Source organism: Bos mutus, chromosome 6 (genome assembly GCF_027580195.1).
Source record: "Bos mutus isolate GX-2022 chromosome 6, NWIPB_WYAK_1.1, whole genome shotgun sequence".
NCBI lineage: Eukaryota > Metazoa > Chordata > Mammalia > Artiodactyla > Bovidae > Bos > Bos mutus.
This window is the reverse complement of record NC_091622.1, coordinates 13,225,680-13,248,483: the sequence shown is the minus strand read 5'-3', so window position 1 is coordinate 13,248,483 and position 22,804 is coordinate 13,225,680. Positions and strand designations below refer to the sequence as shown.

Here is a 22,804-nt window from a genome sequence, read left to right as displayed (position 1 = left end):
CTGAGCCACCTTCTTATTGACAGTGACATCTATTTTTGCCATGTTGCTTTGCAAATCACAATGAAGATGTTGTGATTTCCTTTGTTTCTAGAGTTCTATGGGACAGACAGATTTAAAAGTAAGAATATTATCTGATGCCGTCTTTCTTCTATGGCTGAAAAAACAGAAAGAGATGATCGCAGCTTAAATATCAGTTACATATTCATTTAACTTGCCCAAAGTATGGTATACAAATCACCGATTTTAGGTGACACATATCCCTACTTTGAAACTTTGAGTTGTGCTTAGTTCAAGGTACATTGAAAATGTAATTAGCTTTTAAAATCTATAATTTCATGGATATTATTGCTCAGGAAGATGTTAAGTAAAAATAAATTTACTATTGATTTTAAGAAAATGATTAAATAAAAACTATTACAGGTAATACGCAGATATAGTAAAGATTGTGAAGGTGGCATGTGACTGACGAAAGTTTTGGAGATACTGCCCTATCATGTTTGAGAAGTGGATATTTTCTGAACCAGTGAAGTATCTTTGAATTTCACTGGTCCTTGGTGACAGATTTCAATGTTAACACGATCTGTTGAATTGCCTAATTATAGATGTACAAAATATAGATAGATAAAGAAATGCTTTATCAAACTTTTATCAGACCTGCAGCCCTCACCACTTGTCATAAAATTGAAGAGATGCAGAATCTAGCTAATAGTTTTTGAAATAAGAATCATAGAGAGGATGAATTACTCAGAGTAAGGATTATGGCTCCATTCTGCCTGTTTCACTGAGACACCATTAACTCTGAAATTGGGGTGGGGTTGGGGCTGGAAGGTAGGAGTTTGGGGAGGACATGATAAACATCTTGCAGGTCCAGGGCCATTAATATATCATGGTATGTGCCAGTGACCATTAAAATAGTCATACTGGCAATTTTAAGGGATTCATTCTAGGGAGGAAATAATTCTAAGTCCCATGGAGAACATGTAGCTGCTATGCTAGCAAACCAGGCTGACACTGATCCTATTACTTGCTGCTGAATTTTGAGAGATGTGAAATAGTATTGTAGAATCACAGAGTTGGAAAGGACTATGGAGTCCTTAGCAAACCCTCCTAATTCAAAATTGTTTCTTTTCCTAACATTCTTTTTTACATTTTATTTTTAAATAGATTTTTAAAAAGAATACATAAAATTGTTTTATGCTAGAGTGTAATTTACAATGTTGTGCTGGTCTCAGGTGTACACAAAGTGATTCCATTATACGTACATAGATACATGTATATGTATTCTTTTTCAGATTCTTTTCCCATCGAGGTCATTACAGATATTCAGTAGAGTTCCCTGTGCTATGCAGGGGGTCTCTGTTGATTATCTGTTTTATATATACTAGTGTGTATATGTTAATCCCAATCTCCTAATTTATCCCCCACCACTCCGCCTTTCCCCTTTGGTAACTTTAAGTTTGTTTTGGAAGTCTGTGAGTCTGTTTCCGTTTCGTAAATAAGTACTTTTGTATCTTTTTTTTAGAGATCACATGTAAGTAATGTCATACGATTTTTATCTTTCTGTGTCTAACTTACTTCACTTAGCATGATAATCTCTAAAACTCCCCCAGTTTTAAAGGTGAGGAAATTGAGGTCTAGCAGGGAAAGGTGACTTGCCTAAATTCACACAACTAGTTTGTGACACAGACAGAATTAGAACCAGATCTCCTAATGTGTGATGAACGGAAAGCAACTGGGAAGAGGGGACTACTGTGTGGCTAGGATTCAACATGAAGTGAACAGATCCCAGAGTTCAGGAATTCACAAACAGGCAGTATCTAAAGGTCTGATAAACCAAGGAAACATGTCTCTCACTCACCATAAATGACATTCAATCTGTTCACCGCTGCTAAATTAATAAATAATAATATGTGCTCTGTTGCTTCAGGCGCGTCTGACCCTTTGCAACTCCATGGACTGTAGCCCGCCAGGCTCTTCAGTCCATGGGATTCTCCAGGCAAGAATACTGGAGTGGGTTGCCGTGCCCTCCTGCAGGGGATCTTTCCAACCCAGGATTTGAACCCGTATCTCCTGAATTGCCTGCATTTCAGGTCGATTCTTTACCGCTGAGCCACCAGGGAAGCCCCTGTAAATAATAATATAAATGTTTATTATTCAGGCTTCCCGGATGGCTCAGGGATAAAGAATCCATCTACAGTGCAGGAGATGTAGGAGATACAGTTTCAATCCCTGGGTCAGGAAGACCCCCTAGAGAAGCAAATGACAAACCACTCCAGTATTCTTGCCTGGAAAATCCGATGGACAGAGAAGCCTGGTGGGCTTACAGTCCACAGGGGTCGCAAAAGAGTTGGACATGACTGAGTATGCACACATTCATTGTTTATTAATGCATATTTATTAAGCATATTCTGTGCAGTAGTCCCCCCCCCACTGCTTATCTATGGTTTTGCTTTTCATGGTTTATTTACTCTTGATCCAGAAATATTAAATGAAAAAATTTCAGAAATTCCTAAATTTTATTTTTTTAATTCTTTTTAATCTAAAAAGAAAACTTTTTAGCTGTGCTGGGCCTTCATTGCTGAGCGGGCTTTTCTCTAGTTGCTGGGGGTGGGGGAGCTACTCTTCTCACTGCATTGTCTTGCACCGGCTCTAGGAGTGTGGGCTTCAGTAGCTGCAGCTCATGAGCTCAGTATTTGCAGCTCCTAGGCTCTGGAACACAGGCTCAACAGTTGTGGTGCCTGGGCTTAGTTGCTCCTCAGCATGCGGAATTTTCTCAGAGGGAAGGGATCAAATGTGTGTCTCCTGCAACAGATTTTTTACAACTGAGCCACCAGGTACTTGCTAAGTTGCTTCAGTCATGTCTGCTGCTGCTGCTAAGTCACTTCAGTCGTGTCCGACTCTGCAACCCCATAGACGGCAGCCCACCAGGCTCCCCCTTCCCTGGGATTCTCCAGGCAAGAACATTGAAGTGGGTTGCCATTTTCTTCTCCAATACATGAAAGTGAAAAGTGAAAGTGAAATCAGTCGTGTCCAACCCTTAGCGACCCCATGGACTGCAGCCTACCAGGCTCCTCCGTCCATGGGATTTTCCAAGCAAGAGTACTGGAGTGGGGTGCCATTGCCTTCTCCTCAGTCATGTCTAACTCTTTGCAACGTTATGGACTGTACCTCCCAGGCTCCTCTGTCCATGGGATTCTCCAGGCAAGAACACTGGAACGAGTTGCCATGATCTCCTCCTGGGGACTCTTCCCAACCCAGGGATGGAACGCATGTCTCTTATGTCTCCTGCACTGGCAAGCCAGTTCTTTACCTTTGACACCACCGGGACGCCCCCAAAATATGAAATTACCTTCCCTTTTGAGTAGCGTGATGAAATCCTGCGCTGTCTGGCCCGCACGTGAATCTCGTGATTTGAGTGTTTGTGGAGTGTTGCCCACTGTTAGTCACCTAGCGGCCGTCTTGGTTATCCAGCACATCGTCACAGCAGTGAGTCAGCCTTGTTCTACTTCATAATGGCCCTGAAGAGCCAGAGTAGTGACACTGGCAATTCAGGTATGCCAAAGAGATCCCATACAGTGCTTCCTCTAAGTGAAAAGATTAAAGTTCTTGACTTCATAAGGAAAGGAAAAAAAATTGTATGCTGAATTTGCTAAGATCTACTGTAAGGACAAGTCTTCTATTCATGAAATTGTGAAGAAAGAAAATAAAATTTGTGCTAGTTTGGCTGCCACACATCAAATTGCAAATGTTTTGACCATAGTTTGTGATTAATATGGAGTTAAAATAGAAAGGCATTAAATTTATGCAAAAAGTTATTTTGAGAGAGAAACAGAGAGAGGCCACATTCGTGTAACTTCTTTTATAGTATATTGTTACAATTGTTCTCTTTTATTGTTATTGTTATTCTTCTGCTGTGCCTAATTTATAAATTAAACTTTGTCTTAGATATGTATGTAGGGTATATATAGGATTTGCTACTGTCAACCAAAATTGAATTCACAATAAAGTTAAGAAGAAAACATTGTTAGCATTGAAAAAAGGAAAAACTTGATCTTTGCATTCCCACCTTTGAGGTCTGGTTAATGTATTGGGCTTCCCAGGTGGCTCTAGTGATAAAGAACCTGCCTGCCAACGCAGGAGACATAAGAGATGCAGATTCGATCCCTGGGGTGGGATCGAATGGATGCCTCCAGGGGGCATCCCTTCATGCCCCCTGGAGGAGGGCATGACAACCCATTCAAGTATTCTTGCCTGGAGAATCCTGAGAATCCCATGGACAGGGGGGCCTTTATAATGCAGGTGAACATTGCACACTAAACGGGGAGGGAGAAGGCCCAAATGGAGAGAGAATTTTATGCTTAACTTTTCTTGTCTTCCTTTAACATATAAATTTTATCCCATCAATTCTATCCATGGTTTCAGGCATCCACTGGGGTGTCTTAGAAACAATCTCCTGTGGATACGGGGAGACTGCTGTATGTCAGTCTTATTGCTACAAGGCTTATATACATTTATTTTATTTAATACTCACTACAGTTTGTGAGACAGGTACTATTATTCATCATATTTACTTAATAAATGGTAATAATTATTATTGCCACCTCTTTGCTATGCTGTTAACATCACTTCATTACTCTGCCTCGTGCAATACCCTTCCTCTACCTCGAATTCCAACCATTTACTAGAACTCTGCCAATTGTCTCTCGATATCCCTTCTGAGTAAGATGACACACGTGCCAAACCAGACCTTCCCCGGTACCTGCAACTGTGTCTGTCCTTCACTTGCCTTCCTGACTTGAACAAGTAACTCCAAAGGAGGTTCTAGCCTTACCCCAGGCTCCTGCGTCCTGCTATTAAGTGAACATGCCTGCCACATATGCAGTAGGAGAGATCTTTTCTTAGGAACACTTTGATAAAAGTTAACAGTTACTACTGAGGGTTGGGATTAGTCATCTGTGTTAGGTGGGATGTGGGGGCAGGCAAAGTGGTGAGAAGTCTAGTTCTGAAGTAAGGCTGACAGAGAAACAAGAGATAACACATGCAGAAACTGCCCCCAAGTTAACCATAGGATATGAGTGAAACAGAGGAAGGCAACGGCAAGCCGCTCCAGTACTCTTGCTTGGAGAATCCCATGGGTGGAGGAGACTGGTGGGCTGCAGTCCATGGGGTCACTAAGAGTCAGACACGACTGAGCAACTTCACTTTCACTTTTCACTTTCATGCACTGGAGAAGGAAATGGCAACCCACTCCAGTGTTCTTGCCTGGAGAATCCCAGGGACGGGGGAGCCTGGTGGGCTGCCGTCTATGGGGTCGCACAGAGTCGGACACGACTGAAGCGACTTAGCAGCAGCAGCAGCAGCATGAGTGAAAGAAGCGCCACCGAAATATGTACGGAGTTACAATGTTTAGTTAAATCACTTCTGAATGTATCTAGGCATCACAGTTGAGAGACAAATATCAGACTGCTTGATTATGGTCAAAGAATACTTAAATTTTGGGAACTTACAGTTTTTAAAACTTCATCATAAATATTATAACTATGCATAGAAATAATGCTATCAAACTACAATGCTTATTTCTTAGTGCGACCATGGGTAATTCTTCTTTTCTTTTTTACCATATTTTTTCTCCGAACTTTTTACAGTAACACTGTTTTGCTCTCACAATAATAAAATGTTTCAAAATTCTAGAGTCTTAAAAAATATATCAGAAATAACTGTGGTACAACCTTAAAATCGTTTATGATCTAAATACTTCTTGATCATGGCTTCTGGGAAGCATCTGGTAGGCTGGTAATAACTCTCATTTGCAAGCTAGTAGCCACCATGTGTGAAAAGGGAAGTTAGAGTGAAAGAAAAGCATTGCTTATTATGCAACAGATTTCAGAAGTTCCACAGCATCTTAACACCATAATTCCCACAAGTCACAGTTGTCAGAGGAAAAACTTCTTAGACTGAAGCTGCACACATACAAAGAAAAAGACTCAGCGGACATGAGGGAACCAAGGAGTTCCCCTGGCCAAATTTTCTCCAAAGATGTATCCCTTCCAATCACCCCATCTGCTTCCACTCAGCCTCTTCTGAACACACAGTTCCTCTAAGAGCTGGCCTTTCATTTCACTTTCCTGGAAATGGGGAGTCATTAGCTGAGGCAGATCAGGATTTCAATGTGGACATTTTTGAAAATGTGATGCTTATTGAATATCCAAATGCACATAATAAAACAAACAATTGAAAATATGCTTCTGTAAAGTTCAAGAGAGAAGTTTGAATGGGAGAGAGGAAATAGATGATTTTCAACCAATACATGTTATTTAAAGTATTAATCACTCAGTCGTGTCCAACTCTTTGTGACCTCATGGACTGTAGCCCACCAGGCTCCTCTGTCCATGGAATTCTCCAGGCAAGGATACTGGAGCGGGTAGGCATTCCCTTCTCCAGGGGATCTTCCCCACACGGGGATCAAACCCATGTCTCCTGCATTGCAGGCAGATTTTCCATCTGAGCCACCAGGGAAGCATATGTTATTTAAAACCATAAACTAAATGAAATCACCAAGGAGTGGATTTAGATGGAGAAAGCAGGAGGACCAGAGACTGAGCCTTTGCACAGTCCAACCGGATGGGATTTAGGAGAGGAAGAGAACCAGTCAAAAGGCCATGAAGGAGTGACCCGTAATGTTGGAGGAAAGACAAAAGACTGTGGTGTCCTGGAGGGCGGTAGAGGAGGCAGGGTCTGCATCACATGCTGTTGGTGTGTTGACTAAGATGAGGAATGAGAATGGACCACTGGATTTAGGTATATAGAGTTTATCAGTGACTTTGATCAAGGCATTTTCAGTAGAGTGATGGAACAAAAGTCTGATTGGAGTAATAGTTGTCTTCCTGTGTAATCGAAAGCGAGGAAGAGTGATGACCAATTGTAACTTCTCCACTCTCTTGGGGGACAAAGGAACATGAGTTTCCTCTGTCCACTTATCTGGATGTTTCAGATAGCAAACATGCAGCAATACCTATGACACAATGCAGGAAATAAAAACTTAGAGACTATTTCTTACTGTGTTTGTTCAAAGGCCTCTGCGTTTAAAAATTTTTTTTAACTAGGAGGTTCTTCTAAACCAGAAATGGATTGAAATCTAATAAACACAGATTTGGGGTAAGTTTTCATATGAAACTTTTGAATTCTTTTTTTCCTAGTGCTATAACTCTATATAGTCACTGTAGAAAATATGAAAAGAGGAAAATAATCAAAAAGTATGACTTTAGAGGCAAAAGCTCAATATGTTGGTGTATTTCCTTCTGATTAATTTTTTATGTTTCCCTTATTTTTTAATTGGTGGAAAATTCCTTTACAATTTTGTACAGCAGTGTGAATCAGTCATAATTATATGTATATCCCTTCTCTCCTTAGCCCCCTGCACTTCCACCCATCCCACCCCTCTGGGTCATCGCAGAGAGCCAGGTTGGGTTCCTGGCCTACTGACTATTTTTAAATTGTTTGCATGAATTGTGGTAAAATGCACATCAAGTTTACTTTTATAACTATTTTTAATGTACACATTTAAGTGGTATTAATTTACATTCACCTTGTTGTGCTACCGTTATTCCCATCCATCCACTGAATTCTTTTTACCTTGTACAGTCAAACAATCACTTTTCATTCTCCCCTCCACCCAGCCCTGGCAAGCATCATTCTACTTTCTGTCTCTATGAATCTGACAACTCTAGGTACCTTGTGTGAGTAGAATTGTTCTCTTGTGACTTGCTTATTTCACTTAGTATGATGTTCTCAAGTTTATCTTATTGTAGCCGTTATCAGAATTTCCCTTTTAAGGCTGAATAGTATTCCATCATATGTGTATACCACATTTCTCATATCCATTTGTCTGTCAATGAACATATAGGTTGCTTACATCTTTTTTGGCTATTGTGAATAGTGCTGTTATTAACATGGTGCACGGATATCTCTTCAAGTCTCTGCTTTCAGTTATTTTGGGTATGTACTTGGAAGTGGAATTGCTGGATCATATGATTTTTCTACGTTTTAATTTTTTTGAAGAACCATCATGCTGTTTGCCATAGCAGCTATACCATTTTGTATTCCCACCAACAGTGTGCTAAGGTTCCAACTTCTCCACATCGTGGCCAACACTTTTTCTGTTCCTGTTTTTTTTTTTTTTTTCATAGTAGCCATTCTAATGGATGTGAGGCAGCATCTCATTTCAATTTTAATATTCATTCCTTTATGGTTAGTACTGGTGAGCTTATTCATTTCCTTAATGGTTAGTAACAGGGAGCTTCTCTTTTCCTATGCTTATTGAGCTTCTCTTTTCCTATGCTCGTTGGCCATTTGTACATCTTCTTCGGAGAAATGTTGAAGTCCCTTGACTAATTTTTCAATTGGATTGTTTGTGTTGTTGGGTAGTAAGAATTCCTTGTATATTCTGGATATAAACTCCTTATCAGCTATATGATTTGCAAATGCCTGCCCCATTCCATGGAGAAGGCAATGGCACCCCACTCCAGTACTCTTGCCTGGAAAATCCCATGGATGGAGGAGCCTGGTAGGCTGCAATCCATGGGGTCGCTAAGAGTCGGACACGACTGAGCGACTTCACTTTCACTCTTCACTTTCATGCATTGGAGAAGGAAATGGCAACCCACTCCAGTGTTCTTGCCTGGAGAATCCCAGGGACGGGGGAGCCTGGTGGGCTGCCATCTCGGGTCCCACAGAGTCGGACACGACTGAAGCGACTTAGCAGCAGCAGCAGCAGCAGTAGCACCATTCCGTGGGTTTCCTTTTCACTCTGTTTACTGTGTCCTTTGATGCACAAAAGTTTTAAAATTTTGATGTAGTCCAATTTTTCTAAAAATGGCAGCCCCCAGTTTTATTCTTCTTTTTAAAGATTGTTTTGATTATTTAGGGTCCCTTGAGATTTTGTATGAATTTTAGGGTGTATTTTTGCTATTTCTGGGAAAAAAATCATTGATCCTCAGTGACTTTTTAAAATATAATTGCTATCATGTGGTATGAACTAATTTATATTCTATTTTTTCTTACTTAACATTATAATATAGTTATTCCATTAAAATATAAACACTAGTTCATTTTATGGAAACACTTCACAGGCATACTTTACAATGACTACATGAAAGAAAATAAATAAATGGAAGTATCCCCAAAAGATTAGAAAATATTTATGCTTCAAATTGTGTGACCTCTGTATACTTTGGATACTATAATCATAAAAATGAGAAAAATTTTATCTGAGCCATGTCAGAGTATTAAGATGCAATATTTACACTAAGTGAGTAGGAATGACAAGCAATTGTATTAGTTTAAAAGTCTGTTAAAATATGTATTTATATCACTTTTGACCAAAGACAACTCTGGAATTCATTTATTTACTCAGGAAATATTACTGAGTCTCTGTAGTTGTTGAAGCCCTGGAAACCTAGATTTAAATTGGATATGGTCTGAGAATTCCATGGACTGTACAGTCCATGGGGTCACAAAGGAAATGACACGACTGAGTGACTTTCACTTTCACTTTCACCCTCGGGGAAAGGGAATAAATACTAAAAGTTCATGCAAATCTCAATGTGTCATAAGCAATGCAGGATCTTAGTTCCCAAACCAGGGCCAGAAACTGCGCTCCCTGCAGTGGAACCACAGAGCCTTAACCCTGGACTGCCAGGAAAATTCCTCGATTTCTCTTTTAATCTTTGCATTAAACCTATGGGGAAGTGGTCTTAGCCTCATTTGGGGGGAGGGCGGGGGAATGTTCATTTTAGAAAAGCAGATGATGAAATAGAATAATTGGGGCATTCGCTGGCAGTCCAGTGGTTAGGACTCTGCTTTCACTGATGAGGGCACAGGTTCAATCCCTGGCCAGGAAAGTAAGATCCCTGTAAGCTGTGTGACACAGCCAATAGATAAAAAATGACATAATTTAACAATAAGGTCCTATGGTGTAGCACAGGAACTGTGTTTAATACCTTGTGATAAACCATAATGGAAAACAATATGAAAAAAAAGAATATATGTGCCTAACTCAGTCACTTTACTAAACAGCAGAAATTGGCACAATATTGTAAATCAACTATACTTCAATTTTTTTAAATTAAAAATGAGCTGAGTTACCCATCGAAGGTGACAGGAAGAGTGAGTGGCAGGACTACAAGCTCAGGGTTGTCTACCTCCAGCTCATGCCCTCTTCACTCTCCCAGGCTGCCTTTCAGCGAGTATGACCTGAAAGGAGGCTGGAGCATATATAACTAACTTATATGAACAAAAAACTGTGACAGCAATTACTTACGCCAGGTAAGAGTCAAGAAAGGTTTTAGAGAGGTGGCACTATAAAACTCAAAAACTGAAGAATTCACTAAAGATGGGGAGAACAGCCTTCGTCCATTCATTCATTCATCTATTCACAAACCTGCACTGAGCTTCCCCTGTGTGTTCGTCACAGAGCGAGCTCCAGCTGCGTGCTGGAGATTCAAAAGAGAAGCAGGGAGACACTGGCCACTCTCAGGACTCACAGTCTCTTGGGAGACGATTAAGTAACCGATGTATGGCACAGCCTTGGACCAAGCTCTGCCACAGAGTCAAAAACAACAGAGTGCTGTGGGATGCTCCTCCAGGACACCAAAGGCAAGTGCTTAAGGGCAGAAACTACGCTCCATTGCTTGCAGAGCTGAGCAAGGCAGACTGGACTCTCCCTGCCAAGATCAGAGGCCTAGACTTCATCCTACAGGCAACAGAAAGCCAGCAGACATTTTTAAGTAGAGAAGCGACACTGGTCTGTTTTTAAGAAGCTATCTGCAGTCCATGAAGGGTAGAGTGTGGAAACAGAGAGAGACAGATAACAGGAAAACCAGTGTAGAGGCTGACAGTATGAACTGGAGAGGACCTGTACCGGCAGCAGCAGGAGAGACAGAGTGGAGACCTCATTTATGGGAAGTTTGTCAGTCTTCGTCGACTGTAGGATGTGTAGTGAGAATAAGGTAGGAGTCAAGACAAGCGCATGAACAAAGGCTTCAGTTCATGTGTATGTTCAGAACCACTACATTATTTGCTAGTGAAGGACCTCTGGAGCATTTCATAAACAGATAATATTCTTTGAATTATCAGTATTTCTTTCATATATTTAGCCACTCTAAAATACCCTAATAGTTTAATAGATGTTTTTCTTCCTCAAGCCATTTGAACATGCCTTGCAATGCTGCTGCTGCTAAGTCACTTCTGTTGTGTCCGACTCTGGGTGACCCCATAGACGGCAGCTCACAAGGCTCCCCCGTCCCTGGGATTCTCCAGGCAGGAACTCTGGAGTGGGTTGCCATTTCCTTCTCCATTGCAATGCTAGTGAGTGAATGAAAGTCGCTGAGTCGTGTCCAGTTCTTTGTGACCCCATGGACTATACAGTCCATGGAATTCTCCAGGCCAGAATACTGGAGTGGGTAGCCTTTCCCTTCACCAGAGGATCTTCCCAACCCAGGGATCAAATCCAGGTCTCCCACATTGCAGGTGGATTCTTTACCAGCTGAGCCACAAGGGAAGCCTTTGTTAGCAAACTCTTTCTCCATAGCACAAGTGTAATTTTTATTGTTGTTACAGTGGAATATCATAGAGATGAAACAATGGATTATTTTTTCTATATTGAAATTCAAAACAATTAATGGATTTTTACTGAAACAGTTAAAAAAAGATTGTTGGTTAGGTAAATGGTATGTGTCACTATTTTAATGTTTCAAAAAAGCTTTCCAGTTTCTTACACCATAACTAAGTCTTGTAGTTTATTTATAACTTTTTTGTTTTATGGAGCGCCACATTTGTTTTCATTTATAAGTAAAAATATGCATGCGTGCTCAGTCACTTAGTCATGTCCAACTCTTTGCGATCCCGATAACTGTACCTCTCCAGGCTCCTCTGTCCATGGGATTTCCCAGGCAAGAATAGTGGATTGGATTGGAGTGGAGTGGATTGTGCCCTTTCCTTCTCCAGGGGATCTTCCCGACCCAGGAACTACACCTGTGTCTCCTACATTGCAGGTGGACTATTTACCCCTGAGCCCCCAGGGAAGCCCAAGTAAAAATGAACATCTATTAATAGTTATCTCATGCATTGGAGAAGGAAATGGCAACCCACTCCAGTGTTCTTGCCTGGAGAATCCCAGGGACAGGGGAGCCTGGTGGGCTGCCGTCTATGGGATCTCACAGAGTCGGACACGACTGACGTGACTTAGCAGCAGCAGTATATACCTAAGCTGTTATGTACCACCAGAAGAGGGCAGCAGTGAGGCGCTATAAAGACTAATATTTACAGATTCTTCAATTTCAGATAGTTAAGACCATGATTTGAATGAATGGATACTTTCCTTCTGACTAACATCCTAATTAACTGGCTTATTTTCTGAGCTAGAGACTATGACATAAACATTGCTACAGAAATTTCAGAAAATCTGAAGATGATCTCATAATGCAATGCAATGAGAAATTTATGGAAATTTCTATTAAAACTGATGAGGATTAACACTAAGAAATACTCTGAAAATTTTACATCAGTTTGAAAGGAAGAGATTGGAGGAAGAGTTAAAAGCAAGCATGTTGTTTCTTGTCATTTCAACAGTGTATGCAGAGAATGTAATAGTTTACAGAGACAATAAAAGGCATCTTATCCTCTTTGAACATTAAAGATATTCATGAAATAAAAAGAAACATTTCCAGTTTATCATATATGCAGTAAGCAATGAGTAGCACTAATCAACTAACAGAGGCTGCCCGTATTTAGCCAGTATCTTCTTTTAGAAACATTTAACAACCACAACTTTTACAATTGAACTAGAGTCGATTTACAATGTTGTGCTAATTTCTGCTGTACAGCAAAGTGATTCAGTTAAACATATATATCCAGATATATATCTATTCTTTTTTAAAAAATATATGCTTTTCTATTATGGTTTGTCACAAGATATTGAATGTAGTTCTCTATGCTATGCAGTAGGTCCTTGTTATCTATCCATCTAAATGTAATAGTTTGCATCGGCTAACCCCAGAATCCCACTCCATCCCTCCACACACCTCCTTCCCCTTGGCAATCACACGTCAGCAAGTATTTTTGGAATACCTTTATGTGCTAGGAATTGTTTTAGGTGTTGAATATTCCAGGCTATAGTACAGAACGGAACAGGCACATTCCCTGACTTGTTGAAGGGTATAATATAGTGGGAAGGAGAGACTTTAAACAAAACCTCACAATTAATTCATTAGTTATAGTTGAGAGAAAAAACGGAAAGCAGTCTACCACAGGGCCATAAATAAATTAGTTTGGGCTCAACCCCCAAATTGGAAAGTAAATAAAATTTTTAAAAGGACTCAAGAACAACTTCTCTGAAGTTCTTAACACCCATTTATATTATCCCTGTGTTTTAACAATACATAAAGTGGATAAGGTGAAATTTACAGATGTGTGAAAACAATTTTGCAGAAGAGTATTTGGGTAGTTGATAAGCAGCAATAAAACACTTTGCTAATTTGAAGTGTTATAAAATGCCCCGGGCCTCCCTGACCACCTCAGTCAACTCCACCAGTCATCAGGCTAGCCTGAGCTGGAGCTGCCGCTGAGACTCTGTCCTCTCTTGATCCACTCTAAACTACAGATCCCTATCAAACCTGAAAAACAGGTGTGTGAATATAATCCCCCCTCTTCTTTTTCATTCGTCTTCATTGGCAGTTTTCCCAGGCTGTGAGTCCACTTCTAGACTCTCTAGCTTCCCTGTGAGTCTAGACCCCTTGGTTAAATAAGGTGATCTAAATTTCTTCGAGCACTATAGACTTCTGTTCTGTCTCTTTGACCTCCATTGTATGCACTTTCCAGACCCGGGTTCGCTCAGCTCTCTAGGCCCGAGCTAATACAGTGCCCCAGCTGACTCTGATGGGATCCATTATGATGAGCCATAGCTGAGCTCTGAGAGATGCTTATCAATTCTTTTCTTCATTTTTAATTGTCTTTTCAATTCTCCACAGCACTTGTTTCAATCCAGGTTCTCTCTTTTCAAGTTGAATTTATGCCTGCCAAATTTCCTTGTATCTGACTCATAAGTTACCAGATTATACATGGAGAATGCTCAGATTTTCTCTGAATCATTATCCATTTGTTTCTCCTTCCATTCTGTCTCAGAAAAACAATATTCTACCTTGTATTCAAGCCTATCCCTTCTGTGTTAAAGTGACATCTTTTTACCTACTTTGTGACTTGTCTCATTATTCCTTGTCCCTTTCTTTCACTTCTCCTTTTGAAAAATTTTGCCTTCTGACATCTTCTCCTTAGCCTACACACATATTCAAATTGAATGACTCTTTATAAAATTTCCTTTGAGACTATATTCTATCTTTTCCCTTCTTTTAACAGCAGCACTTCTTAAAATAGTAGTCTATATTTAAGTCTACATTCATCCCTTTCACTTCCTTGTTTGACACTCATCCATCAACTTCTGTCCTCCTCTGAAACCTCTATTTACAGAATCAATGGGAATTTCCCAATCATCCAATCTAGTTGCCTCTTCTTCTTCATGGGAAATAGATAGGGAAACAGTGGAAACAGTATCAGACTTTATTGTTTGGGGCTCCAAAATCACTGCAGATAGTGATTGCAGCCATGAAATTAAAAGACGCTTACTCCTTGGAAGGAAAGTTATGACCAAACTAGATAGCATATTCAAAAGCAGAGACATTACTTTGCCAACAAAGGTCTGTCTAGTCAAGGCTATGGTTTTTCCTGTGGTCATGTATGGATGTGAAAGTTGGACTGTGAAGAAAGCTGAGCGCAGAAGAATTGATGCTTTTGAACTGTGGTGTTAGAGAAGACTCTTGAGAGTCCCTTGGACTGCAAGGAGATCCAACCAGTCCATTCTAAAGGAGATCAGTCCTGGGTGTTCATTGGAAGGACTGATGTTGAAGCTGAAACTCCAATACTTTGGCCACCTCATGCAAAGAGTTGGCTCATTGGAAAGACTCTGATGCTGGGAGGGATTGGGGGCAGGAGGAAAAGGGGATGACAGAGGATGAGATGGCTGGATGGCATCACCAACTCAATGGACATGAGTTTGGGTAAACTCCAGGAGATGGTGGTGGACAGGGAGGCCTGGCGTGCTGCAATTCATGGGGTCACAAAGAGTCAGACATGACTGAGCAACTGAACTGAACTGAACTAAACTGAGTCACTCCCTGGGGCTTCCTGTAGAACTTGTTATGCAGTATCACATCTCCACAGTCTCCTGGTTCTCACACTTGGCCGGCTACTTCTTTTGCAGGCTACTGTTTTATTGCTTGGCTCCTGGAAATCTAGAAGTCCATGTCCTCTGCATACCCTACCTTTGCCTCCTTTATTCTCTTGTAAAAGCTTCAAGGATTGCCCCTTATTCCCAAATGTATCTCCTGTTCTAATCTCTCTCCTGAGTTTAACTCACATTTCCCACCTCTTGTAGAGAACACGGTTTCTCTGCAAGCTTTCATGGGCACTTCAAACAGAACTCGTCTGAACTTACCATCTCTCAGTGGCGTCCAGGCACCCTGAACCAGCTGCTGACTCCAGTTAGGATCTGCAAGATCATTTCGCCCTTTGCTCTGGCTGTGTCCCTATCCCACACCATCTGTCTGCAGTGCATCTCCTCACACCATTTCCCTTGTTTCCTACACCCTGCCTCTTCCCCATTTTCCCACTTGTTAGAGTTGCCATCCTTCAATGTTTGACTCTTGTTTTACCTTCTGAATAAATAATAACTGAACTAGATCTCCTCTTCCCTATTCTTCACCCACTCTTTGCTTAGAGTTCAGCTGTATCTGACCATACTCAGTCTTGTATTTGAGATACACCTTTGTGCTTGCTGTCTCTATCAAAGCTGGAGCCCTAAAAGTATGGGACTGTGTCTTATTCACCTTTATATCTCTACTGCAAACCACGACACATAGCAGAAACCCCGAACATTTTGGTTAGTTTGTATTGCTGGAAGAAAAGTACCACAGATCTTAATTTTTAAGAATGGTTTCTTTTGAAGAACACAGTTTGTAATATGCAGGCTACAAATTTAAACAAATATATTGAATAAAGTTGACATTTTTGCCTTTATCCTACTTTAGTTAACAGATTTTTTGGCAATTCTACTCTGTGAGAGGCTTGTTTAAGGGCGATGAAATTCTTGGAAATCAAGATGAAGTCTCAGGGTCTGGGCTTTTATTTTACTTTCCTTAGAGTTAGTACGTTAGCCTGCTACTTCTCCATGGATGCTGACTGAAGACGTGAGACTCTTGGGTCAAGGACAAAGGACTTCACTACTCAGAGCCGGCAAGTAGCATGACCATCATATTGACATCAGTTCCTCATGTCTTCCTAGGTCGAGGGAGTGATACTGAGCAGTCCAGGTGGATGTTGGTGGGTTTGTGTTGCAGCCAAGTAACACTGAATTTGAGGAATCCTCTTTGGCCCAGAGGGAGACATTACCTCATTCCTCACAGTTGCTGTAAGTACAACCTGATAGATAGCCCAGAAAGGAGAGATTGGTCAGGCATTCATAACATACCCAGAGTCTGCCTGCAATGCAGGAGACCCGGGTTCAATCCTGGATTGGGAAGGACCCTGGAAAAGGAATTGGCAACCCATTACAGTATTCTTGCCTGGAGAATCCTACAGACAGAGGAGCCTAGTGGGCTACAGTCCATGGGGTCTAAAAGAGTCGGACAACTTTATTTTTCTGGGCTCCAAAATCACTACAGATGGTGACTGCAGCCATGAAATTAAAAGAAGCTTACTCCTTGGAAGGAAAGTTATGACCAACCTAGATAGCATATTCAAAAGCAGAGACATTACTTTGCCAACAAAGGTTCGTCTAGTTAAGGCTATGGTTTTTCCTGTGGTTATGTATGGATGTGAGAGTTGGACTGTGAAGAAAGCTGAGCGCCGAAGAATTGATGCTTTTGAACTGTGGTGTTTGAGAAGACTCTTGAGAGTCCCTTGGACTGCAAGGAGATCCAACCAGTCCATTCTGAAGGAGATCAGCCCTGGGATTTCTTTGGAAGGAATGATGCTAAAGCTGAAACTCCAGTACTTTGGCCACCTCATACGAAGAGTTGACTCATTGGAAAAGACTCTGATGCTGGGAGGGATTGGGGGCAAGAGGAGAAGGGGACAACAGAGGATGAGATGTCTAGATGGCATCACTGACTCGATGGACGTGAGTGTGAGTGAACTCCGAGAGTTGGTGATAGACAGGGAGGCCTGGAGTGCTGTGATTCATGGGGTCGAAAAGAGTCGAACACGACTGAGTGACTGATCTGATCTGATCTGATCTGAGAAGAAGAAAAAAAAATCAGAGGATTAATGAGAATAAGATTTAGTAGTCTACCCGGTTTTATAACAAATAAAATTTCTAAACACTTTACCTCATGAGAAGTGAATCTAGGACTCATATATAAAATAACCACCAACTAAATCCAAATAACCTAAGGCAATGTCTGTAACTTGCTAAGTCAGTAGTATAGTAACTGTAGTTCTTTATATCTGCAGCCTTTTGCCACATACTGAGTTTCTTTGAAAGTTTTAAGAACTTTATACTCATCAGAGGATTTTTATCAGGTATGACTTTTACTCTCTCAAAATGGTAAATTGAACTGTAAATTAGAGTATGCTAGTAAATTGGATTAGCATTAAATACTTCCTTGGATATGTGCAGTTGAGCAAATGAAATACCTTTTCTTCTCAAGATTCTCTTTAAATATCTTATCAGTGTATAGAGGTGAGGTACTTGAGACGGGAGAAAGGGACAACGGAGGATGAGATGGTTGGATGGCATCACCGACTTGATGGACATGAGTTTGAGCAAGCTCCGGGAGTTGGTGATGGACAGGGAAGCCTCGCGTGCTGCAGTCCATGGGGTCGCAAAGAGTCAGACACAACTGAGCGACTGAACTGAACTGAACTGACTCGAGACATGCAAGGTGGCAGCCCAGACTTGAGAGGGGAGTTACTTTTTACATTGATGATCGTAACTCCTGTTTCCCAAGATCATATTAGCCCTAGTGACTAAAAAGCTTAGGCAACAGTCACAAAAATTTTGTTATTGCCTATTTCGACTTTCGGCCTCTCCACTCCCCGTTTTTCAGGATGCTTTCCAATCTCTACAAGCAGTGTCACTGTCGCTCTTAAAATTGGAGATCGACTGCCTCCAAGGTTCACAAATGTTTCAGCCACCCTAGGTTACTTGAACTTCTAGGCTGCCACAAGTTGTTCAGACTTTTCAAGGAAGGCCTTGTTTTTTACGAGCTCTAATTCCCTTGCTCCCTTTCTCTCCCCTTGCAAGGAAAGTCACCCAGGCTCCCCCGAGGCAGAGTTACAGGGCTTTTCAGTAACTCATTCTTCACTTGGAGCCTTCCACTCCGACTCAAACTGGTTTCCAACATAGGCCATATGCCTGGAGACCCTACCACACCTCATGGTGAGTTTTCAGCCTTCCTGAGTTGCTTTCCTTTCCTCCCCTCGAGTTTATGGAAACTTTCATCACCCTTCTATGTTTGAAAATCTTTGCAGTAGAGATGATCATCACTTCTTTTCCAGCCATATGCTCTTTACCAACATCCCATTTTCACACGGTTTGCTCTGTTATTCTTCCCTGACAACCCCCACCACCATTAGAGTCATTGCTGTTTTAACCGATTGGACCGTGCGTGGACAGATGACGCCCACAGGTCATGAGCTGTGTGTTGCACTAAGACTTTGTCTTTGAACTAAGGATGCTGAGACTGGGCCATTTTCTATTAAGCGGATGAATCAGGAGGGCAGGTAAAGCCAGGGTCAGTGGATCAGATAAGGATGGTTTACAGAGAGAAATAAATCAGATTCTTATCTATTCCATTCACCTCTGTGGTCTTTGCACCTAGCATGGTGCGGGAAATAGCAGGCTTTCAGTAAGTCTTAGTGTGAATGAATAAAGCAGACTGTGGGGGGGTGGGTGTGTGTGTGAGAGAGAGAGAGACTACTTTTGCCTCCTACAGCCTTCCATTTCCTGATTCCAACCCCACATGAAGACAACCTTCATTTTCTGACCTATGTCCATGAGATATCCCTGTGTCCATCCAATAATTTTTCCTTTATGCTAAAGTTAGTTTGGGTGTGTTCTGTTCCTTTGCAGCTAAATTAAACCTAAGAATCTCCCACTTCAGTGGGCATGTTTCCACTTGGTCCAAGTGAACCTCACCTTTTGGGGATGAATAGAAACTCAAATTCAACTGAGAATAAAGAAAATACCTCCCAAAATAAAGCTTCTTGATCTTCCTAAAAGGCAACCTCTGAAGAAAAACATGATAGAAACTGCAAACTGAGGATCCTTTTGGAGACAGGATCAGACTTTAGGCATTGTTGAGTGAACGTGACTTTATTTAAAGTCAATGGAGAGTGTCAGATATGATCAGGACACTCTTGCCAACCTAAGCTCCAGGTAGAGGAAGAAGAACAGTGAGTCACAGCTTTACCCTGAACTCTGGAATGCTCCTGGAGTGACTTGGTGATACAGAGACTTCTTTACAGTTTCTGGTTATACTCTTGGCTGTTGTATAGCACACTGTAGAAAAAGGTTGTTCTTTCCTGCTCCCTGCCTTGGGAGGACACATATAAACCTGAGAGGCAGAAGAGTAGTTGAAAAATTCATTGGCAACCATCATAGGCTTGAAACAAGGAAAAATGAGATACTGGAAGCAGTATGGTGTATTTTTCAAGAGCATAGTTTTGATGTGAGACCAATGTCAAAAACCAACTCTCCAACTTACTAACTAGCTCTGTGTCCTTGACTAAGCTGCTTAACCCCTTAGAGCTGCAGATTTCTCATCTACAAAGTGCAGATAAAAAATACTTATAAACATGCTGTAAGTATTAGATTAGATAATGTCTGTAAGTTCCTAGGCCAACAGTACCAACCAAGTGCTCAGTAAGTGGTAAGGGTGGTTAGGATAATTAGTGCTTTGTAATACAAGGATCAATGAAAAGTGTGTTATTTTCCTGTTAACTGGAAGGGAGGTTACATTTTTTTTAAGTTTGTGTATGTGTAAGCACGTGCTCAATCATGTCCAACTCTTTGCGACCCCGTGGGCTGTAGCCTGCCAGGCTCCTCTGTCCATGGGATTTTTCAGGCAAGATTATGGAGTGGATTGCCATTTCCTACCCCAGGGGCTCTACACAGGAGTGAACCCGCTTCTCTTGTGTATCCTGCATTGGCAGGCAGATTTTTTACCACTAGTGCCATCCGAGAAGCTTAAGTTTAGAAACTTAAACATACTAAAACATGTATTTCATAGCTCTTCTTTACTGTTATCTTTTCCAAATAAATCCCTGCATGTAGACAAATCTAAAAGAAGAGTCCAGGAAACATCTAACAAGAGTGTCAGTCAGTCAGTCAGTTCAGTCGCTCAGTCGTGTCCGACTCTTTGCGACCCCATGAATCGCAGCACGCCAGGCCTCCCTGTCCATCACCAACTCCCGGAGTCCACTCAAACTCACGTCCATCGAGTTGGTGATGCCATCCAGCCATCTCATCCTCTGTCGTCCCCTTCTCCTGCCCCCAATCCCTCCCAGCATCAGAGTCTTTTCCAATGAGTCAACTCTTTGCATGAGGTGGCCAAAGTATTGAAGTTTCAGCTTTAGCATCAGTCCTTCCAAAGAAATCCCAGGGCTGATCTCCTTTAGGATGGACTGGTTGGATCTCCTTGCAGTCCAAGGGACTCTCAAGAGTCTTCTCCAACACCACACTTCAAAAGCATCAAGTCTTCAGCGCTCAGGTCTCTTCACAGTAGTTATGCAATAGATAGCCATCGGCTGTGGTGTCAGTCAACAGCAGAGTTCAGTTTAGTTCAGTTCACTCGCTCAGTTGTGTCCGACTCTTTGTGACCCCATGGACTGCAGCACGCCAGGCCTCCCTGTCCGTCACCAACTCCCAGAGTTTACCCAAACCCATGTCCATTGAGTCAGTGATGCCATCCAACCATCTCATCCTCTGTCGTCCCCTTCTCCTCCCGCCTTTAATCTTTCCCAGAATCAGGGTCTTTTCAAATGAGTCAGTTCTTCGCATCAGGTGGCCAAAATAGCAGCAGAAGCAGAGTAAACTCCCCCAAAAGGAGGCACATGTGAATTCTCACATGTGATCTTCTCAAGACCTTAAAAGCAACTGTAAACCATATGACCTGTAGATGGCGAACTTGGATAGGGTGAATATCAAGCAATGACTACATAGAAAGGAAAGCAGTGGGTTTTGTTTTGTTAAAGGGAGGACTAAGAAAAGCGGATACATTATTAAAAAGTTGCACAACCCACACCGAGCCAAAAGCATCCTTTGCCGACACACTGGGTTCTTTCTCCCAAGGGGACCATCAGCCTGAATGTCAGAGTGAGGCCACCCTCAGTCATGAGTGCTACTGAGAGACAAGACTGCATTTGCTGGTAGAAATGTTTTGGTTGAGTAGTCATGCTGGTTGCTAGTTAGCAATACAAGGAAAAGGACTGTCAAGTAGGGAACATAAATAGATTTCTTGTAAATCTCTTGAGTGATATAGAAACGTTACCTTCACTCTGTATCTGAACCCATTGTGCATGTCCAAAATAGCCACATCTTTTGATCTGAATATTATAAATAATTATATCCTCCCTTGCTCGATTACTGCTGCTGTGGTGTATTTGCTCTGTTACCCTCCTCAAGGCAATTCTTTAGGGACCAATTACCATTCTTTATTGATATCATTTCACTGGCCGAGGATTTCTAGAGCACCATACGGGGCATTCAGGGCTACTAAGGGAGCTCTGTAGTACTTTGTACAATGTATGTGCCCTGCCTACTGGGTACATGTGGGGTTTTCTCCCTTAAAATTCTATTTTGGAGTACAGATTTTACTATCCCAGGTCTTAACTACCTATAACACTTGAGTTTATAGGGAAATGAGTGTGACTTTCCAAAACTGCCTGCTCCTACAGTGGCCTGAGATGTTCTGCTGGTTCTTTCAGTTGTGAAAAAAGCTCAGCAACTCCCCCAGCATGACGGACTGATGACCACGTGCTGCCTTATAAAACAGGGTCACTGTCCCTAAAGGGCTGCTCAGCTTGTTGGTCAGGTGGAGGGACATCTTCAGACTTCTAAGGTGCCTCTGCCCTGTCATTTATTATGAGGCTGACATTATTGTCTGCACATTGGCCTCCCCACAACTGTGGACTTCCAGAGTCCAGAAACAGCATCATATTCATCTCTTTATCCTTAAACTGTTTGTGTTTGGCACACAGTAGGTACTTGCAGAAATGTTGAAAGAATTAAAGAATATATGTGCTTGGGTAGGATAAGCATGCAGAAAGGTGGAAATGTCAATTTAGAGCAAAAAAAAAAAAAAAAGAAGGAAGATAGGCAACCTACCCATGAGGAATTGTACCAGTGTCAGACAAATATTCAGGGAAGGCAATGGCACCCCACTCCAGTACTCTTGCCTGGAAAATCCCATGGACGGAGGAGCCTGGTAGGCTGCAGTCCATGGGGTCGCTAAGAGTCAGACACGACTGAGCGACTTCACTTTCACTTTTCACTTTCATGCATTGGAGAAGGAAATGGCAACCCACTCCAGTGTTCTTGCCTGGAGAATCCCAGGGACGGGGGAGCCTGGTGGGCTGCCGTCTATGGGGTCGCACAGAGTCGGACATGACTGAAGCGACTTAGCAGCAGCAGCAGCAGCAGACAAATATTATTCCTAAAGAATAGAAGAAGAGAAAAGAGCAGCAGACTGTGTAC

General features: G+C 41.7%; 1 protein-coding gene across 13 annotated transcripts in view; it reads left to right on the top strand.

Annotated features, from left to right (window-relative positions):
* ALPK1 (alpha kinase 1) overlaps positions 1-22,804 on the top strand; it is a 123,002-nt gene that overhangs the window by 2,288 nt on the left and 97,910 nt on the right. For 10 of the 13 annotated variants that reach the window (XR_011464452.1, XR_011464450.1, XR_011464451.1 and 7 more), the window contains one exon: positions 16,391-16,516. The exons of the other annotated variants lie outside the window; for them this stretch is intronic. The gene's annotated coding sequence lies outside the window, so the exon portion shown is untranslated. The remainder of the gene's footprint in view (positions 1-16,390; positions 16,517-22,804) is intronic. 13 annotated transcript variants of the gene reach the window in all.